This window comes from Anabas testudineus, chromosome 8 (assembly GCF_900324465.2).
Source record: "Anabas testudineus chromosome 8, fAnaTes1.2, whole genome shotgun sequence".
Lineage (NCBI taxonomy): Eukaryota > Metazoa > Chordata > Actinopteri > Anabantiformes > Anabantidae > Anabas > Anabas testudineus.
The window spans coordinates 3,964,614-3,976,952 of NC_046617.1; the positions used below are offsets into that span (position 1 = coordinate 3,964,614).

The following is a 12,339-nucleotide window of genomic DNA, read 5'->3' on the forward strand; positions in this document are numbered from 1 at the left end:
GGCCAGTAGTGATTAGCAGGCTATCTCCCTCACGCAGCAAAGCTGTCTGATTGCAACTATAAGGCCTAACCGGTGGTGTGTGTTCATGTTCATGTGTGTGTGATTGAGAAAGATGGAGAGAGGAGGCGTTGTATGCATCAGGGTGTACCAGAGAAGATCAGTGGTGTGATTGGAGGCTGACATCTTGCACATCCTGAGACCCCCTGAGTCCACTGCAGCTGAGACAGAGTCAGAGAGAGAGAGGGAGGGAGGGGGTGGAAGAAATGCAGGGAAAGAGAGTTGTGTCACTGGGACAAGAGACCTGTGTGTGCGACCCTGTCTCATAAGTGAGAGATGATGCTGGTGATTTTTTAGGTGCAAAGTCAAACACAGCACATGCAGCAAATGTGCGCCTTCGTCTATTCTTTTCTATTCTGCTTCTCTTGTCCTGTAGGACCTTGTAATTGTTTATTTTCTGCAGGCCATGTACTCCATCCAACAATGTTTCACTTCCACAGCCCACTCTAATGTGTGGGCTATACAGAGTGAAGCCCAAGAGAGCTGCAGATAGATCCATCCCTGTGTAGAGGCTGGGAGCTGCCATACTCTTATTTCGACTGATATATAACTAGCTAATACAATAGTTAACAGGGAGGGATGCGTTAGGGGCCCTGACAGAAGGTTAGCAATATCTGCAGATATAATTTAAAACATTCAAGTGTAGACAAAATGAGTAATCCATTTTAAAAAACGCATTAAAAAATCATCCTTTCTTTCCAGGCTAGATTAACTTCTGACTTGGTCTTAATTGGCTCTGCTCAAGATCCAGTTGCTGAAATTGCTCCTGTCAGTCTGGTTTACAGCATCTGACCTGGCGCCCACACTGGACAGACTCGACACAGCAGGTGGACCTCATTCAAATATAAGGATCCAGTGGTGATGACAAATCACGGTCCGGCACCGTGGCTTTCCTACGAATCACGACTTAATGATTTCATTTGTTTACATCGTTCATTTTCTGAGGTTTTGGGTAGTTGAATAAAAAAAAAATGTCATTGAAAAACGTGAAGCATTTTAGAGGCCCTGCACACTCACACAGGTGTTTCCGATTGTTCTGGCTGATCTCTGTGGCACCTGTGTGTGCGTGCTGGCCTAGTTGCAGCGCTCAGTCCTTGGCCTGTGATTTTATTCTTCCAGAACAGAGCCGAGAGTGGAAACGCAACTAGAGAAATCACAGAAGGCCGAACAAATCTTTTCCAATCTGTAGGAGACAAACAGGCCTACAGTTGTGCTGTTACTGCTAGGATCTGTATTTAAATGTTATGACTATGTGGGTATAACTAGATGATGGATGATCAGTCACAATCGTTAAAAACTCAGTGTGAGATTGAAATATTTAGTTCATAGCATTTGGTTGTACTAGTATTACTGTCACGTTTGTACAATGCTAGCATGTACACTGCTATACCGCAGATGGCAAAGCTCACTCCGCAGGACTCGGTGAAGTACTGCTCGTGGCCTCAAAACAGTTTGTGGGAATCAGTGGGGTGCAGTGCATGCAGGGAGGCGCAGAAACGAAGTCTGCAGGTTTCAGCAGAGCAGAGTACAGGAAACCCCTTGGATTAAAGACTGAAGTGCATAAATACAGGCATCCCTTGACTACAGAAGGGTCCAGCACATACAGGTAGTGGCCAAAAATAGTGGGCCTGAGTGGAGTACATTATGTACAAGAGCACAAAACAACCTTTAGGGTACAGTGAAGTGCACTTCAACTGGAAGTGTCTTTCATGGGAATGTTTAGTACATCAAATGAAGAGAGCACTCTCAAAACAGATTTTTATAAGCCAGTGGCTTGCAGTGCACATACAGTAGCTGTGCACCAAACTCGAACCATTCCTCAGTGGATTGCAGTGCATGCAAATGGCAACGAAAGCAATTTAAAGCTAATCCTGCAGGTTAAAGAGGCAACTGCCCGACAATACATCCTGTCTTTAGGCAGAAAGAAAGTGACCTGTTTTTAATAGTCTATATCTTCTAATTGTTGAAAAATGTGCTGCTGCAAGTAATTCAGTTGAAGAAAGAATTAAAGCAATCTAGTCAAATCAAAACCTTTGGGCTGTGACACAATTCCAGGAAAGCCTGTTAATGTCATATTTTACAGTCCACTGCAGCAAAATCACCTTTGTGATGCTGATTCATCTTGACTGATCATTTTCACTGGTGTTGCTACAGTGTGCTACCTACATGTATGTACACTTACTAAGTACTTTAATTAAGGTAGTTAACCTGTAAGAGAAACATATTGGACTTTCTTTACTCCATTATTATTTAACAGCTACAGCTCCTACTCTACAAACGTCCATACAACACAAAAAGCATATATTAAGACAAATAAAATGCATCTTTGAATTTTTAGCTAATCATCCAATAACCCAGTTAGTATGTGGCCTCACCAAAAAAACCTCTCAGGTAGATTAATGTAAACACCTGTTTGAATCACAAAGGGTGAAACTTTATTTATAGAAATACAGATTTGTGTAACATAACCTTTTTTTTTCTTTCCTGCATCATTATTATCTCTTAACCCCTTAGACTTACTGTATCTTGAGACTCCTCAGATGGTCCCTGACTCCAAGATTGCAAACCACTGCAGTGTCTCAAGGATGAAGCGAGCAATAACTATATAAAGTCATTAAAACCTGACATTATTGACACCAGCTGGAACAGGGGTATCATTGAGGACACTAAGTCTTATTATTGGTATCTTCTGTGGGGATTTGGGCAGAATTTAGTAGAATCAATTAAACATGTCTTGTTAACTTAATGCATCTATCTAAGTTTTACTTATTTTAAGTTAATTCAATTTAGAATGTGTAGTTTTCATTTACAGAGCACTTTACAACTTATAAAGATGAGTAGTTGTGTCCTGAGTTTTTTTTACCTTGTAATAATGAGTTGAATTAATGAGTTATTTAGTGTTCACTCTACTCATTAAACTAGGTTTTAAAGAAGTGCCGGCACTCCATGTTGAGACATTTATAGAAACTTCCTGTGTGTCTTTCATTATAATAAAAATGATGCTGACTGTGATAAAGGTTATTGTTGAATTCAATCAGTCATTTAACGAAGTCACTCAGAGGGAGCCCGAGGTGGTCTGTACAAAATGACTTCAACAGCTGCAGCAGTAAGTTCATCATGTCACAGGAGGAGCTGCAAATGGAAAAGGAAAGAATATATACAGTATATGTAACGACTGGCCATGTGACTAAACAGTTGAGTCAGCAGTTCAGTTAACTTAATTCACTTTTAATTCAGAAAATATCAAAATTGATAAGTTAGTTAATGGGAATTTTTCAATAAAATGTCAAAAATCCTAATAACAAAAGAACATTAGCGACATTGTTTTTTGTGTGTGGGTGGAGCTTGAGAGTGAGAATATGTGACAAGGTGTGAGTTTCAGCTGCAGTATTGTGAGCTTTACAAATGAGGGCTAAACTGCAGGGTGATTGTATTGTCAGGTTTACTCCCTGTGTATTTTTAAAAGCATTGTTCAGGATGATATGTTGGATAATCAATCATTGCTCTGGCATTGACACAGGCCTCCATCACACCTCAATAAACACTTACCAAGCATCACACCATCATCATCAAACCACTGGAACATTTTATAATAATGACATACTTTATTGATCCCCTTGGGGAAATTGTTGTTGTGGCATTTAGCTCAGTTGGTAGAGCAGTCGATAAACCTTAAACCTATATCTACTGTACAACTTATATGCAATAGCATAACTGCAGGTGTTTCAATACAGCATCAAAGTTCATTCCTGCTCTCATCCTCTCTGTCCTCCTCCACTGAATTTTATCATTCCTGTAACTGACAGCTCACCCCACCACAGAACCTGCTTAATATGCCTTCTGAGAAGCAAAAGAGACCAATGTTTTCTCACAGTTTCTGAAACATTGACTGTTTTGGGGGATTGCCTGCAAATGAGATTGCATGATGTGGACTGTGGCCCAGCCTTTCAGAAAAAAACAAAACAAAAACAAACAGGGCAGAAGGAGCAAGGAAATAATGACAGAGTGGAGCGGAGAGTCCCAGACAAACAGCAGGGACGTCTAACACTAGGCTGATGTTAACACAGACCTGTTTGTCACCTAGCATTAAACACAGAGCTCACAAGACAGCTGTGTGTGCATGTGTGTGTGTGCAGTTGAGAGGGAAACGTGTATGTGGTGGTAACAGGAGGATTTTTGGTTGAACTGTGGTGCACAGATGTGTATATGTGTGTGAAGGTGAAGGTTGGATTTGATGTGTCAGTGTTTTTTTTTTTTGTGTGTGTGTGTGTGTGTAATGGGCCTGGCAAAGGCTCTGCCCTGCTGTAACTAATTTACTCCTACTCAGACCAGACAGACACACGGTCTGCACATATTCACCTGCATTGCAGACACACACACACACACACACACACACACACACACTACACAACTACAGACAAGTGCAGACACATCTGGCACCATCTGGAGAGGCATCATCAGTTTACTGTCACTCAACTCGCCTCCAGCTCGTGGCTGACAAGGTCTTAACAGTGTGTGTGTGTGTGTGTGTGTGTGTGTGTGTTTGTGTGTGTGTTTGTGTGTGTGTGTGTTTGTGTGTACACATGGAACAGACCTTGAGTGCGACCTGAGGACTGTGTTTGTCAATGGGCTGTTTCAATACGTGTGCATCTGGTTGGGTGGTGTACCCCACCCTCTCTGTTTACTGCTGAAAGACTGACACATGCCTCCATCACTATCTCTGCCTTCTGCCTTTTCTGTCTTTGAGCCTGGGAGAGATGCTGATGCTCATATTGCTCACAGACCCTTTTATATACCAATCCCCTGTTATTCCCTCTCTTTTTCTCCTCATCTTTCTATGTTGATGTGTGAGGCTGGCAGAGGAATAGAGCAGATGATTGCGTCCACACCAGTGCACATTCACAAAGGAGCAGGCAGACAGAGAGGAGGCTTCACATACTGTCGACCACAGTCTTCATATTGGCTAACTGTGTCTTTCTGCAGCTATGCTTCAGAGAAATCAACTTGTTTTTCATATTTTGACCAGTGCACTTATACAGTGTCGACTAATTCATAGTACATTTGATTGTTTCTGCCATAGGGTACTACAATGTACTTCTTTGTGCTGTTAGTTAGATGTTAGTCCAGCTTTTTCAAACAAAAGATGATATGTTTATCTGGAAATTAAACAACTTCTACATAGGGCTGGGTGATAAAATGATAAAGATATCTGTTGTATATAACTTTTCCTTAAGATAATAGATAATAATAGTAAAACTTTAAAAGAACCCATTCCATCCCTGTTTTGACATGAAAAACCAACGATAACAGCGCCACGCCAACCAATCATGTGGCTTGAAAAGTTAGACAAGTTAGGTTGAAGAAAAAATCCCAAAGGACACAGCCCGGGGCCCAGAAGACAGAGATCTCCACACCACTGCAAACTGTGTCAGAGATGTTTCTACAAAGAGAAAAAGGTAATACCATGAACCTTTTTACCATCTGAAGGAGTAACATCCTTTAGAGCACGAATGATGCAAGACTTTACTGTCCGAGACCCAATCAAGTGCGGTTCCCATAAAACAACCAGTGTGATACCAACGCAACAGCAACAGACCTGATAGTGTCCACTTTCCAGCACCAAGTCTTACACCCAAAAAAAACAAAGAGCCACAGTGATATCACACATGAAATAGCCTACCAAATAAAAGACATAATGCAAGTAAGGCAATTACAAAAGGCCAGTAAAAATGGCCTCTGCATCAGACTTAGGAGTAAAAGGAAGCTTTAAGTTGACAGAAATAGTGATTTAACTTATATTGAGATATATATCGATAAGGATTGATCATTGTGATAGATATTTTTTGGACAGCCAAGTGGCCAAGGCTTGTAAAAGTGTTTCTAAACTGAATCTATAAATGTAAATGTAAGACAACACTAAGTGTCCTCAGTATGAGTTAAGTTACTAAAATGCTTGATCTACAGTTTTCATAATGCAGCTCTCATTGAACCTTCCCTGCCTTAAGATCCCTTCATCTTTCCAAGCACACAATGACTGCTGCTCAAGACAACTCTGATGACGTGGTCATTGTCTCAGACTGTACAAACCTAGTACTCTGCATATGAGTAAACCTTGTGTAAAATCGATGAAGTGCCTTTTGGCCAGCGCAAACTAGCTGTGCATGCTCGGATATGCTGAAGTCCCTACTTTGCAGTCGTCGTTATGTGCACATGATCCAACAGTCATTGTCTTTCTGCTCAGCTGTGGTCCACCAGCTCCCAGTGGTTGTTTAGCTGCAAATGTTGACCAGCTAGTCGCTAACTTCATTTGTCTTTGTTCATCTGCCATTTGGTGAGCACAGTGAGTTTTTGGTGGAAAACCACTGGCTGCTGGCGATTGAAACCGTGCTATGAGAGCAGTAAGGTTTTGCTACAGAAATCCAAAACAGTGAACTGAAAGTCAGACAAATGGAGAGTTGAAGTATAAAGAAGCATTCAAATACAAATCCTGAAGACATTTAAGACAGCACAGCTCTACGTTTTCAAACTGTGTCATGATAATATTTGTTGAGTACAGGGCTTCCTGCATTTTCCTCCAAAACATCCTCACTCCCTTCTCCTTCTGGCTGTGTGATTGAATTACAGAACCGATTGGGGTGGGGTGGGGTGGGGGTGGGGGTGTATGGGAGAGAGAGGTAGATGGATAATTTTGCTTTGAGGAAGATGTAATGAGAGGAGTATGAGAGGAGTTAAGGCAGGAAAAGAAATGGACAGACAGGGAGAGATAGCTTGCTTAGTGAAGGCTGGAAATGAAATAAGGAAAAGGGGAACAAGGAGATGAGATGAAGGAGCATCCGTTCCACCTGTCTTTTACTCCGATTGTTGACTGCTGTGCACACATCAAGCTTCTCTCTCTCTCTCTCTCTCTCACACACGCACATAAACACACATCTACTCATCTGCACGAAGCACTGCACCAAAAATAACATCCTCATAGTTTAATGGGTCAGTGGCAAGTTCAGAGAGAAGATGAGAGCACAGCGGAGGTTAGGAGATGAGAGGAGGGGAAGGAAAACAAGAAAAGGGAAACAATGACAATGAAAGCTGTGAAAGTAATATTAAAAAAGAACAGAAAGTGAAAGGTAAAGACTTAAAAAGTTAGGAAAGGAAAAATCAAGTGAAGTGCTGTAAAAAACTAAGGAAATGCCAGGACAGTAAATGGAAAGGTTCAAGTGATGGCAGTAAAATACAGTAAGCTAAAGGAAAGAGTAGGACAGGACAGCAAGTGAAGAGAAAGGAGAAAAGAAGCAAAGCGATGAATAGGAAGTAAAGGAAAGGCCAGAGAAGGAAGGAAAGAAAAGAACTGATAGGAAAGGACTGAACAAGCAAGAGAAGGGAATGATTAGAGACTAAAAAGGAAACAGAAAGAAATAAAAGGAAAGGACAAAAAAACAAAAATGAAAGTAGAGCAGTAAGTGTTTAGAAGAAGAGTGAGAAAGCAGAGCAGAGGAAAAGAAAGGCAGATGGGGGGACAGAAATAAAAAGAAGTGCCACATCTTGTATCATGTGTGATATGACAGTTAATGGTGGTTGCTAGGACAACTGCTCTATTCTATTCTATTCTATTCTGTTCTTGATATGTTGTGGTGCAGATTTTGTTCAGTTGTGATTAAAACCAAATTTACTGTTCCCCTTCAGCGTGCGTGACATTACCAGGATGAGAGAGCATAGGGGAGTAGGTGATTTAGTTCTGATATAAAGACCACCCACAACATGAGAAGGGGGACAGGGTGGAGCCTTCGATATGGCATTAGCTGCCTAATGTGCTGCCTTACACACACATACACACACACAGTGCACCCCCACTGTCATAGGACTGGCACAGAGTGGTACAGACTGCTGGAATTTACATGATCAGTGTGTGTGTTATAACTCAGGCAGTGTAGACAAGGGACAAAAGTTGTCACGCTCACATACAGTCTCTCACACTAACAGTATAATATTCTAGCGAAATCTTCTGCAAACATGAAGAACAGTTGAATCTCAGATGTATGAAAAAGAGAAAGCAAAATGACAGCTGGGCCGTGTCATTTGAGGATTTTTATGTAACCAGTACAGTAGCTGTATGCGTATGTAGGTGTGTGTTTGCTTGCAAAGGTGTGCGTCTCTGTGTGTGTGTGTGTCTCTTCAGGAGCTGCTGCAGATTGCGACTGTGCCTCTACGTGGCCTCGCAGGATTTTTCCACTCATGCCCTGAATTCAAAACATTGAGCGTGTTCTTACTGCTTCGAATTAATGTTTGAACAGCTAATAAAGACAGGAAACGAGGCCTTTTTTTTCACGCTTGAGTCTTAAACTTATACTAACATGGACTGGACAAGGTTTTACTGTACTCTACGTGAGCTCTACCTTTTAGAAGTGTTCTGCTCTACACACACAGTGAATACATTTAGCATTGCCTTGGGACTTTCTGAATGACTGCTGGTGCACTTGCTGTCTGAGTGGCCACTAAAAACAGGACTGTGACACAGTTTGGCTTCGGGCTCAGGGCTTGGGAAAATGTGTCGTATACTGACACACCCATAGCTCTTTGATATGTGTGAGTATTTAGCAGGTTGCAGTTGCTATGTAATATACAGTACAAGAAAAAGATCCCATTTGTTACTGTTGCTACAGCTCCCACGTTTTCTGTAGACTGAAGCAGGTTCCTCGCTTTCTTGCTGGGAAAGGGGGACTTAAATCTGCACACCGTAAATACTATATATGACTAAAAATATGCTGTATCATCACATTCAGCACAGCAAAATAGCATCTATGGATCAGAAATCTCAAACCTGTGGTCCTGGTCACATGCCCAATGGTCAGATATGATTTAGATATAGCAACATGGGCAAATGTCCCAGATGCTCCTGCTCCTGATGTCCTGCTGAACACGGCTGCAGTAGCCAAAACATTAGTACATGTGCCTCTAATGGCTGATAACTGATGGATAACTGCAACCTCTACAGCCACATGATTGGTTTGCAGCGTGCTATTCTGATAATCTTTGGCTTTTCACATCTGGTAAAACATGGATGGAATGAGTTCTATCATAGTTCTATTGAGGAAAAGTTATTTTGCGATACATATCTTTCTCGTTTTATCACTCAGCCCTACTTTTACCACACATTGGATATTTTGCCATAGCAAGAAATATGAAGACGTTTAATGTTTTCTTCTTGTTTAGTTGGGTTCCACTCTTCTAGTTTTTGGACATTCGTGTAAATCTGATCCTGTTTTAGGTCACATTTATGCAGAAACTGTGTCACTGTAGTTAATACTAGAGATTAACACAATTCCTGTCATCTGTTATAGTTAAACATCTGGTTTTACCCGTTGAAACCACCTCTGCATTCAACAATAACCAACAATAACTGCTTATATTCTTTCATTCACTTCGTGATACAGGGGCTGATACACATGCTAGATTTAGAGCCATTACATCTTGGTAACCTTTATTTAACAGCATCTCAATAGGACACAGTTAAACAAGTGGCCTGCTATGGGCAGTGAGTGAGCAGAATGTTTGCTAGATAATCACTTGCCAGATGCTTGTTCCTGAAATGGAGACAACTACTTAGCGTCTTTGCATAACTCTCTTAATGGCGTCTTCACACTCAACAATCTCCACCAGCATTAAAAACATACAGGAGAAAAGAACATCAGTCAATCACAGTGCCCGCGTGTTATCACCATCAACACATAGATAAACACACTCCTTCAATCTTGTGTTTGTGAAATGATTATCCTCGACACGAGCTGTGGTCCCACCTCCCTGGCTCGACCTCTCTAAAAGGTAGCTGTCCATTACCGCTCCTGTATACGGTAACATCACCATCTGGTGTAGCAAAATATGGGCACAACCGCATCTTTAAAATCACGTGTGAGTGTGTATCTGCATCCTTGTGCAAGAGACAGCGATCAGAGACCAGAAGGGACTGGCCAGGAGCACAGATGTTGAGTCTGGACCAGGGGGTGCATATGTGACCCCATAGAAAGGCTAGTTCATGTGTGATCCAGTGGTTGAACAGATGTTGGTGTTGGATCGCTGCCTACACAGTTGAAGATTTGCAAGATAGTGTGATGGACCACTAATAAATTACACATAGAGTTTGTAATAAATGTGCGTTACATGTACATGCAAATGTATTTAAATGCAGTTTCACATTACTTAGTTGTTGAAGAACATTAAACACTTTCTGATCCTTTCCCCCCTATTTTGTCATTCTCCGCAACTCACTGTCTTTGTCTGCTGTGGTTGGACAATTTCCATCTAATAAAACCAGCACTGTGAAATAACTCTCTCCCATATTAACCTTTCTTTAGTCCATTTTAAAAGATGAAACTGGGCACTTATATCACACACTGATAGTTATTGTGCAGCTACCCTGTGCTGCATAAGCGTCACAGGATCCTAATAACAAGTCCTCTTTGGGGTTCGGCAGCCTGGTTGCAGGTTTGTTAGCTACAGCTGTTGCTACAGCTTTGACGACAGCTTGAAGATGGACGTGCCTTTATTAAAACATGTTTGCATAGACATCTGTAATCCCGGGTGATTGTTGTCCAAGGGTATTAGGAGTGTTCAGAATAGATGATCTACAGGGAGACAGCACTGGAGCAGATGAACATCTGGATTTGCAAGGAGCAACGCAGGAAGCATGTAGAGATAACAAAGATTTGGATTTTAAACAGCAAAGGTCGTTTGTCAGCTGCTGCATTTATGCAAAGCATTTTAGTAGACATGTATAACACGAATACCTTGTGTTTGTATTTTGTTCTGGTGCTTATACTTAAGCATTTATGAGGTATACGAACTCTGCAGGCACACCCCCCCATGCCAAGATATGAAGCTAGTGATGAAGCTCTCCCCTTCACCTACCTCATAAATATTTCAGCCTCTCTTGTGTCATCTCCTTAGCTGTGAGGAAGCCTCTCCTGCTGAACTGGAGGCAGATATCTGGGTCAGATTTGTTTTCCAGGAGGCTTGAACTCTTCTAAAATATGCCTTAAACTAATGTTAGAGATGAACTTGTGACTGGAGGACTTTCAGATCGTCTGAATCTAATCCTCAGAGCAGCTGGGAAAACTTGAGCGTACTGTGTGAATGCCTTATAGCCTCCCTGAAGAGAAGATGGATTGATGGCAAGAGACGGGAGAATTGTATTTAGAGTGGAGAGGTGTGATTTTGGTTTGATACTAAAAAACATACATGGTTTATAGCTACATCTGAGAGAAGAAGAATATGATCAGAAGTTGGCAGTGGCATTGGTGTTGTACTATTGGTTGTGGAAGAGGAGATGATTGAAGATGAACAGCCAATCAGATGGGCCTCTCACACTGATATGGTCTGCTACTGATTCACATGCTGATTCAGCTGAAAAGCTGTCAACAGGGATCAGACTAATGCCTAATCTAGTGCGCTATAATGACACACTCCTAAAACTAACTAGCTTGTGCAATGGATCTAGAGAATTCGGTTTCCCTTGAACTTTTGTGTAACGTGCTAATTAATGAATCTTTAGTAAACATAACCATGATAAAGTCGTCATCCTGAGCACGTTAACATACTGATGTTAGCATTTAGCTCCAATTATCACTGTGCCCATGTGCAGCTGCACACAGTGTGGACTCTGGTGTTAAAAATTCAAACTTGAATTCAATTCAAATTAAAAAACCTGGCAAAGTAGATGCATATTTATTTCTAGATTGACTTTGATTAATGATGCAGACAAAAGGCAGATGACAGCTAAATAAATGCAAATAAATGTGAAGCTCAGCCGAATCACTGATTGTACTGTTACAAGAACAAGGCAGGTGTTCTTTTCCTCTGTGTGCTGAATTCTGATGGGTCATTTCATGCAAGAAGAAATAAAGACAGGCCAAAGTGACAAATGTTATGTTAAGAAGCGCATGTTGTTGCATATGTTGGAGGGACTGGTTACATTTGCATTTGTTAGCGCAGTTGCACAGATCGTAAATTCCCAGAGGGGCTGTCCTTTGCGCTGCCTGCCTCCATCTTTTTTCTCTCTACATCTCTTTCCACTTCCCTGTTTCCCCCCCCCCAACTCTCTGCCTCTGTCTCTGCCTGCTCAATGAATCAGTCTGGCTGGCAGTGTGTTGCTGTCAGGAGCCGGTGAGGGTGATTAGTCATGTCGAACTGGGCCACAGTCTGGATGTCCCGAGCTGACAACAGGAAATAAGGGATTCTGGAAGATTCCACCAAAGCAACAGCTGCCTGCTTGTTTTCTTACTTTTTCTCTTTGCA

The 12,339-nt window shown here is 41.6% G+C and overlaps 1 protein-coding gene across 3 annotated transcripts in view; it reads left to right on the forward strand.

Moving 5' to 3' along the window:
- The window catches only part of caskin1 (CASK interacting protein 1), a 78,602-nt gene that overhangs the window by 310 nt on the left and 65,953 nt on the right, over nt 1-12,339 (forward strand). The gene's annotated exons all lie outside the window — the stretch shown is intronic.